Below are 10415 nucleotides of genomic sequence, written 5' to 3'. Positions count from 1 at the left end.
AGTTGTTAATCATTCGAGAAAGTCTTAGTACTCAAAAACTAAAGTTGCAAAATAGGTTAAGGAGATGCCACTACCACCATCTCCATATAGGCAGAGAAAAGAAAAGGAGGATACTAGCCACTTTGTGGAGAGAACACAAGAATTTCAGCCATTCAACTGTTATCTTTCTCTTGAGACTAAAATTGAAAAGGTAAATAAAAATGAGTGTGTAGTGGATGATGTAAATATTGAAGTGGTATTAGTTGGGCCTTATTCAAGGCACTATTCTAAATTATGTTTAGATGATGACATGTCTGTGGAGCCATCTGAAATAGTGGAAAAGTGTAAAGTTGTGGAACAAGAATCCTATATTCTCAATTTTGTACTAGAAAAGCAACAAAAAAGCTTGCCTCACTGTACGGTCGAGTGGTTTACCATGCACCATCCATTACTCGGTTCTTTTATCTTTGTATCCCTTTATAAGTGAAGCAAAAAGATGGATGCGCAGTTGGGGGTAAAATTCATATCCTCAAGGTGGAGGAAAAAGTTGATGTGGGTTGTACCGTGACACTAGATCAGGCACTACTTGTGACGAAACCCAAGTTAAGATAGGTTTTGTTTTTAGTATTTTTAGTTTTTACTTCACCTAATTTTTGTTTTATTGAGTTATAGGTTGATGGAAAGTTTGAGTACCAGAAAACCTGAGTTAAGGAGCATGGAAAAGACTAAGTGTGGGGTCCCTAGACCCCCTTGATGTATAAAGATGCTACTAGCTAGTCCTAGAGGCCTCAAAAAGTATTTCTATCTCTAATTTAAAGTATATTTTTGGGATAAAGTAGATTTTTAAGTGTGGGATAAGGAAATTCCCATTTTTAGGAGTGATTTTAAAATTTTTTGTGTTAGGAATAAGTGGATATTCTTGTTGGCGCTATATTTTACTACATGATGCAAGTGTTTTAGTTGTAAAAGCATGTTGATTTTGTGAATTACTACTTTTTAGACTAATAGTCTCATGATTATGACTCTTGTACTTGTTGTCTTAATGTTGAATTCATGCTATTATTTGGTGGAGAGTCTATAATGATCCTACTTGAGTTGAGCGTGTGCCATATGTGTGTAAGGTTGTTTGTACATTCGTTGTTGCATTTGATGCTAGAACTTATCTAGTGTATGTGTAAAGTGAAATAATGAGTGTGGGTTAGGAGATGATATAGGCATTTTTTTGATAGCCATGTTTATACCCTTTTTCTGATCTACCCCTGTGCATAATCGAAGTTAACGCCATTAAGCCTTTATCTTATTTTCTTTGGCAACCTAATATGTAGCCTTATCCCTTCTTTAATTGACCTTAATTTGATCCAAAGCTCCTAAGTGATTTAGTGTAAAATTAATTGAGTAAGGAGTGTGAAATTTAAGTAGGAGAAAGATGAAATTAAAGTCCCCAAAGTAATAGCTTTTGGTGTTGAAAATTAATGTGTTGTGTTTGAGAGTTATATAATGAAAAGAATAAAGATTTTTCATCTTGAATAAGATATAAATTGAAAATACTCCCTACCATATCATATGTGAGTGTGCTTAATGAGATAGAATAAAACAAAAGATGTGTGAAGGTGGTAGAGGTGAAAGTCGGTTGTTAGAGATTGGTCTTAATTGTATAATGTGATGTATAAAGCACATAGGGAAAATAGTCACTATTCTTGGCCAAAATAGTTCCTACCCATCCCTTAGCCTACATTACAACCCTTAAAGACTTACTTGATCTTGAGCTTTAACATTAAGATATTAGTGGAGTACTACACTAGGGGAAAACCTATGGTACATCTTGTGTAACTTGTGAATTCCTTGTGAAAGTGAGCGTAACTTGATTCTTATACCCATTCTGTGATAAACTACAAGTATGTATATGGGTTATTATGGGTAAAACTCTCATGGTGAGGTAACATATTTGATGATAGTAGGTGATTTGTATGATTGAGCAATATATATGAGTTTGCCAACTTGATGAGTTAATTCGTGAGGCTAGGATGTTTTGGAGTATGTATTCTTGAACTTTCAAATGTGTGTGTAACATGCTTAGTGTAAGGACTTGCATTTTGTGTAATCATTGTAGTACTATCTTGAGTGTCTTTATAGTAGTAGAAGTGTGGAGTTACCTCACATTATGATGCTTAGATTAAAGAGTTTTACGAGGACCAACAAGGCTTTAAGTGTGGGGTGTTGATCTGAAGTGGATTTATGCACCTCTGTGTTATTATCCAGGCTTATTTAGCCTTTTATTTTTAGGATAATTCATGTTCTTAATGTATTTTTGATGGTAAATTAAGCATCTAAGTGTTCAAGTACGTGATTACAATGTTAAAGATGTTTTTCAAACAAGTTTGTGCTTAATTGGGTCACTTAGAGTTCAAGTGAGAAAATTAGTGTAACTAGCTTTAGCTAGGGGTTGTCCTAGTATATCTCGATGAATTCTACTATGTTTAATGAGTTCCTAATGTTATTATTATGTAATTATGTGTGGAACATATTTTTTATACTATTTAAATTTCAAGTGAATTGAGCCAAGAGTCAAACAATAAGTTAAAGATTAAAAGGGCGAAACTAGTTCTTAGCTTAAGTTTCTAGTTTATTGTCTTGAATGTTGTGTTGTTTTTAGCTCTAAACTGTAGTTTTTTATACTATATGATTCTTGGTTATTTGATTATGATGACATATATATGATTAACAATATGAAAATAAAGTGAATATAACACCATAAGACTTGGGATGGAAGGTCAAATGCTTAAGACAAGTTTTGACGTCAATAGGGAATTCCAGTAAGGGTATAGGAATAGCCCTGCGGATCACACCCTATTCCAAGGGAATGAGGCTCATGGAACACAACCTATTCTCAGGTAATGAGGCTCATGGATCATACCCCATTACCGTGGTATAGAGGCTCACGGCGCATACCTTATTCCCAACACGGCAAAAAATGTCCTCCTATAAATAGGACACTTGAACACATTGTAAAACACCTTAGATAACTTTGTAACATGGAGAGAAGATAGAAAAAACTTAAATTAGTTTTTTTTGTTCTTTTACTTTAGTTTAATTATGGATTTTATCATGTATTCATCCATGGTGATTACGGTTATGTCCATGAGCGGCTAAACGCCCCCTTTCCGGGGTTAAGGTCAAGAACATGATTACTATTACTTTGAATTAATTTAATTTGATTCTTATCATATTTGGTTGTTTATTTGTTCTTTTTATAACTATTTTAAATATTCTCAACCCTTAAAATACATCCATTATCATCTTTGCGAACTCGAGAGGGGGAATAAGAGGATAGAACGTGGGGATAAATAGAGAAAGGTTCTTATTCTTTTTTTTTTTATAAAATAAGGGATTTAAATTAGAGTCTAGGATAGGGATATACCTAGAAGCTTTGTTTGGTTCACTTGTAGTATAACATCTTAATGCATCTAAATAGATTATTGCATCCCTACTCAACGATGTAGTTGTAATGTCCAGTTAGGTAGAAAATTAGAGATCGGGAGACCATGTCATATGATAAATCCTGCAAATCAACTATCAAGATAAGTAATCTATCAAATGAAGTTCAATAGCGTAGTATGATTGTTAATAGAGACTTAAACCTAGGTTTCTCTCCATTGATTGTCCAAGCACTTTACTTTTCCGCGTTGTTTACATTACTTTTAGTTATAACTCTCAAACTCTCTTAATTACGATTGCACTAATTTAATCTCAATAGTTAAACTAGAATTAGATAGTTGTTAACACAAGTCCCTGTGGATCGATATTTGGATTTTTGTAAGGCCACTGTATTACTTGGTGAGACCACATACACTTGCATGTGCGCTTGGGAACAACAATGTGATCACATCATTGCATAAAATTTCCTTCAATTATTTTCTAATAATTTTATCTTATCCTGCATTAAACCTTTATGTGCTCTACCCCAAATTCTAATTTTCAATAAGTATATCCTTTAAATTGTTGATTTATGGAATTATATAACGATAAAAAATAGTACAATCTATCCAAATGTTGTATTCATCAAAATAATATAATACAATATAATAGGTAACAACCATCCAAACAAAGTGTAGGGTAATCTGGCTTCCCTTCTTAATACTTAAAACCAATAAAATCTTGAAGTACTTTTCCACAACAGAAATAATCAATAAGAAAAGATAATTTTTTGTTCTATTTATTATCTTGATATCCTTTTTGCCCCCTTAAGAACATCAAATGTGGAGTCGTTTCTTGCAATTTTTGTTTAATATTAGAAGATCAAAAATGCATACACTGGTCTTTCATTCTACCATTCTCGAAATACCAACAATTTTGGTCTTTACTTTTATTTTTGAATGAGGAAAGAAAAGAACAGAAATAATTTCTACCAAACATCCTTTTATATATTTTACTTAAGTCGAGAATCTATTAAAACAACCTCCCTAACTCACAAGATAGGGATAGGATCTTTACACACTATCTTTCCTAGACCCCATATGTTTGGGGAGTAGCCACACCGATAGAAAGAGTTAAGCTACTCAACTAAGTTGATGCTGGACAACTCGGTTGGATGCCTATGAGGATATGATTTGGTAAAGATTTATATATTAAGTCCTTTTCTAAGTGCTACCCATAATAAACATAGTCATAAACTTGAGAATATGATACAAGAACATTCTGATCAACTCGATTGACTCTCGACCTAATCAGACCCTGTAAACAAAAAGATAAAGGGTTTTCGGTAGTATCTTTGAAGTAAACCCCGACATTGGATCTCAGGAAATGTTGATAAAAGTAAGTTCTTGACAACCTTTGACTTCAACATAAAAGAGAAAAGAAAAGAATGTTAGTTTTATGTCACATGAAACATAACTCTCTATTTGATTATTATATGAATCTATGTACAAAGTCTAACCAAACAATAACTTTAATACTCCATACAAAACTGTATAATATTATACAAGAAAAATCATAGGTAAAAGAGTAGAATCGAAGAACTAATTCCCATGTGTGTTATATAGGACCATAATTCCTAATTCACCTAGTATGATTGAGATAATGACCTCAAATAGTTATCACAATTTACAAATTAATATTTACTAACTTATGTCTGTAAATTCTCTCCCTCCTTGATTGTCTCTAGTGACATAAAGTCATTCTCTTATCTTTTATTGTTTTGTTTCCTTTTTATTGGTAGTCATTATTTTTTAAAATCTCTTCATAAGTCCAATGCCCCCACCCTCAACCACGAGATCAACAACAACAACATATCTAGTTAATCCTATAAAATTTTATTTTGTTGCTCCTTTTCCTCCTTTATACTGCCTCTTTTTTGGCAAATTTTATTCTAACAACAAACAACCTCCTTACAATTAATTTGACGTCTGTATAACCTAAACAACATTGGTTTTGGATATTAAACTTTTGCTTCATCTAACTCTCCATATTCCATATCAAACTATAACACATACGTCTTAAAAGGTTACCTCCCTGGCTCGGCTCTTTGGCTTCATGCTTTGTCAAGTCCTGGTGCTAGTTGTTAGCTATCTTGTAGCTATACATGAAAAATCAAATAGAAAAATCAATGAATCCTACTTAATTATATAATAAAGTTATTAGATCTGCTTGGATGGAAAATTACAGAAAAGAGGATCATGCACAATAACATAAATAGAGAGTTTAGGCATCATTGAGGATAATGAAGGTCTTTTTCTATTGATTATATAAATTTACAGGATTATGCACAACAACATAAATAGATAGCTCGCCTTGAAAACCTAAAAATTGAATCAACAATATTGATGATAAAGACAACATGAACAAAGCGGAAATTAAAATCAAATCCACCAAAATTGAATAACGATCGATAAAGAAGAATCTGAAATTATAATGATTTTTATAGAAGTATAGGATTTATAAACTAAAAAAATTACTAATTAGTATTTTAGAAGAATTTTTCAACTATTAATATTTTTAATAGTTGTTTTCCAATAAAACTACAATAAACTTAGGAGCAACCGATAAATATTAATCAAGTTATAATTCCTTTTTGGAGTAGAATTTAGCAGACTATAGCTAATCCTCCTGTTTTATTGAGTTGATTGAGTCATTGATCCAGTCTGACTGACATTCCTGTGGATTCTAAAATATAAGCAAAAAACCTCTTTAGAATAAAACATAGGTATGCACTATAATAAGCTTATTAGAGAAGCCAAAACACATTACCTGTAAGCGACAACAAATTTCAATTTTTTTTGTAAGGGATGCCCAGTCTCAAAGTTTCTTTCAATAAATTGATAAGCAATTTCACTCTTTCCTTTGCCAACAATGAAGAGTTCTCCTTTTGTCTCACTTTCACTCCTAAATTTTTGATCCATCCTCATATTAAGTTGCTCAGATTCCCCAAAAAGAATTAAATAGAATACCTGATATGAGCTTGTTTTTAGCAGATTCCCTCCTCCCAAAGCTTTGGTGACTACTGAATCTCATGTTTCACAAAGAAGAATTATTGTGAAATCTAGGGAATATTTTTCGGCAGACATTTGATTCAAGCACATATTCTTGTGATCTCCCCTTCATAAACTATACCTAGCTTTATGAAGCTTGTTACAACATTAAGATCCAAACTAATAGCAGTATCAAGATCCCAACTAACAGCTTTCATCATGCTGATCAATGGATTAGAGAAGTCGTAGTCCCAATCAGTGGGTTTCATCATGTTGATCAAGGGCTTAGAGAAGTCGTGAATGGCCTATAAGCAACTTCCATGACTGAGCTGAAAAACTCAAGAGTACCCCATGAAGTAACTCTTTTAATCCAGACTTAAAAGGATAGGATGAAACTATGTCTTGTAGTTTAACTTAATTATAATGATTAATCTCTCATAGTTACTCAACCTAATAAAAATTGATACAAAATCACCATTTTGGCTTCCGTTAAATTCACTATTGAGCTCACATTTTCACAAAAAAATAGTGAAAAAAATTTAACAACAAAACATTACGTGAAATCCTATTAAAACTTCGCCCATAAAGTCACACTCTTTGTCTTTTTATTGTTTTATTTCCTTTTGATAGGTAGCGACTCATCTCTTAAACCCCCTTCCTGTATCCAACGCTCTAACTATCAACCAAGAGATCAACAACAACAACATACCCAGTATAATCTCACAAAGTGGAGTCTGAGGAAGGTAGAGTGTACACAAACCTTATCACTACCTTAAAGGTAGTGTAGTTTCCCTCAAAACAATTTCACTGCAAAACTCATAATTTCAAGATAAATTCACATTCATTCATCTTTAAACGAAAGGAAGGTGGAAAGTGAGATAAAAGTTTAAGATAAAGAGAATACAAATTCAACTCATAATACTAAAAATATTTGGGAAATGAGATAACAGTTTAAGATAGAATACAAATTCCACTCATAATACTAAAAATATTTATTTTCTTTTTTCAAAATACATTCTCTAAACATATTCTAATATTACATATAACAAAAATAGTAATATTAGGTGGTGAAAAAATAGAAGTTGATTAAAAAGGAAACAAAGTTTCAACGAAGGAGAAAAAAATTGTGGAAGAAACTTACGTATTATCATAATGACTATGTTTACAATGTTGTTTAATTCACTAATTTGATGAACTCTTATTTTGTTACCGCCTTTCCTCCTCAATAATGTCTCTTTTTGTGCAATATTCCATTCTAACAATAACTTTCTTATAACTAATTTGACGCATGTATAACCTAAACAATATTGGTTTGGTATTAAATTTGTTCTTCATCTAACTCACTATATACAGTATAGAACAACAACTCCTACGACTTAAAGTCTGCCTCCTTAAATATGAGATGATATCCACGGGCTTCCTGGCCCGACATTTTGGCTCCATGCTTTGTATGATCTAGTGCTAGTTCATAGCTATCTTATAGTCATACATGGACAACTAAATAGAAATATCAATGGATCCTATTCATTTACATAATAAAGTTATTAGATTTGGATGGAAAAATCCCCCCAAAAAAGGATCATACACAATAGCATAAACAAAGAGTTAGACATCATTGAGGACAATGAAAACCTTCTTCCATTGATGATATAAATTTACAGGAACATGCACAACAACATAAATATATAGTTCATTGGGGATAATCTGAAAATCGAATCAACAATACCACGATGAGGATGGCATGAAAAAAGCTGAGACCAAAACCAAATCGTAACAAAATTGAATAAGATCGAAAAAGAAGATTTTGAAATTGTAATTAAAAACAAACAGTTCAACAACAACACCAACTAAACTAAAATGTAATTACAAAAACACAGAGAGATGATGAAAAATATATAAATCTATTCTTTAATTATTATTTTTTTACACTATCAAGAAAAAAATTACGAAATATGGTGCTTATAGGATATTTTATGCATGTGTTTTAAAATTTTTAGTAGGACATTATTTGCTTCTTGATTAGCAATAGGCTATGCTATGTTGAAAACAATAAGCATACCTAATGAGTGTGCAGTTTTAGTTTTACTATTTAGAATTTTAATATTATTAAAATTTTACCGTATATAAATCTTACCTAAATTACATAGATCAACATATATTGTTCTCCTAATACAAAAAGTAGAAAATCTATTTTACATAAAGTGTTATACTGCACCAGCAGAGATATTATATGACGAAATAAAACCAGTTATACAAGTTGTAAAAATAGGACTAACCAGAGATATGATCATACCAGAAGATATTACACAGGAACCGGAGATACCCAGAATTGAGATACCCGATTTCTACGCAAATAAACAACTTACATTTATCAATCTACTTCTGCAGGTACAAGCAAAGGAGTTAGTCGACCATTTCTAAAACCTTTAACACTTTTAATATAATAATAGTTTAATCGCACATGCGTCACACGCGTAACGATTGAGTATTTAAAATTAAATAATTTTGTCTATCACAAGATTTTTAATCAAATGTAAAAAATTCAAATTACTTTTCTAATATCCTTCACACTTTAATATAATAATGTAAACATAAATATATATTTTTGTGTAAGCACACATATATTACCACTAAAAGTTACAAGTGGTTGATGGATATCACTTTTATGTTTGCCATGCATTACCTCTTTTCCTTGCTGCCATAGGCTACGAGAGACGCATCAATTTGAACCATGTTTGTGATACGATTATTTTTTTATATTTAAAATCTTTCCTCATTTTTTAAAATGAAATATTTATAAAATCTTTAGTTACATTCTTAATTGTAATAAGACACTTCTATTGTCCATCCATTTTTCTGTCAAAGACAATATGTTGTTCTAGAGAAGATAATAAAAACACTTTCACAATTTAAAAATAACACTAATAAAAAAATCTCAACTAGGGGCGGTCTCTTGATTTATCATTATCAACAAAAGTGATCTCCGGACATAAAAATTTAATCAAAATAAAATTCAAGTAAGAGTTGTTGTTGCTCTTACCTCTGATGAACCAACTCACATCAAGCTAAATCATTAATTGTGATAACTGCTTTTTGATGTTGTGATGAAGCAACTTCTGAGTTCCTACTATTATACGATCTATTTAGCATGTAATTTCACATGATTGAAAGACTTTTGGACTCCACTTTTACGTGGCAAAAAAAACTCAAGATTTAAGTCCGCAATTTCTATACCTCACTTCTTGGTTAGTACATTGGTAAATTATTTTACTACCCCACTTGTGATATTATGAAATTCTTGAAACTTAAACTTACTATCTTGTACATCCACCTCCAGAGAATCAACAGATCCAGAATGCAAGAATGATACAAAATTTTAATACAAATATAGAAGACAAAGGATATGGCTATATAAAACAAACACATGCATCATTAACTGTTCTACAAAATGATCAAATTAAGTGAAAAGTTGAAAGCTAACCTTAAATAATTACTTTGAAAGGATCCTTCTATTATATAGATACTTTAAAAAGTGTTTGATTATTTAAAATTAAATAATTTTATCTATTGTGGAGATTTATAATAAAGTACAAAAAATTCAAATCACTTTTCAGAGATCCCTGACACTTAAATATAATAATGTAAACATAAACATATATTTTAGTGTAAGTGCTTATGTATTTTACCATCATAAGTAGGGGTGTACATAGGTCAGGTTGGTTTATTTTTTTATTGAATAAAAATCAAACCAATTATGTCAGTTTATTAAAACTATAAATCAAATCAAACCAACATAAAATTTATTTTTTCGGTTTAGGTTTTAATCGGTTCTTTCGATTTTTTTGATTTTTTCAGATTATCTCAGGTTTTTTTATAATCTTTATGTTTTATAATTATATTGTGATTGAAGACTAGATCAAGTATGTTTTCACTCATGTGCTAATGAAAAAACTCAATTATAAAAAATTGAGG

This window comes from Capsicum annuum, unplaced genomic scaffold (assembly GCF_002878395.1).
Source record: "Capsicum annuum cultivar UCD-10X-F1 unplaced genomic scaffold, UCD10Xv1.1 ctg5145, whole genome shotgun sequence".
NCBI classification, from domain to species: Eukaryota; Viridiplantae; Streptophyta; class Magnoliopsida; order Solanales; family Solanaceae; genus Capsicum; species Capsicum annuum.
Note: the sequence above shows the minus strand (reverse complement) of the source record.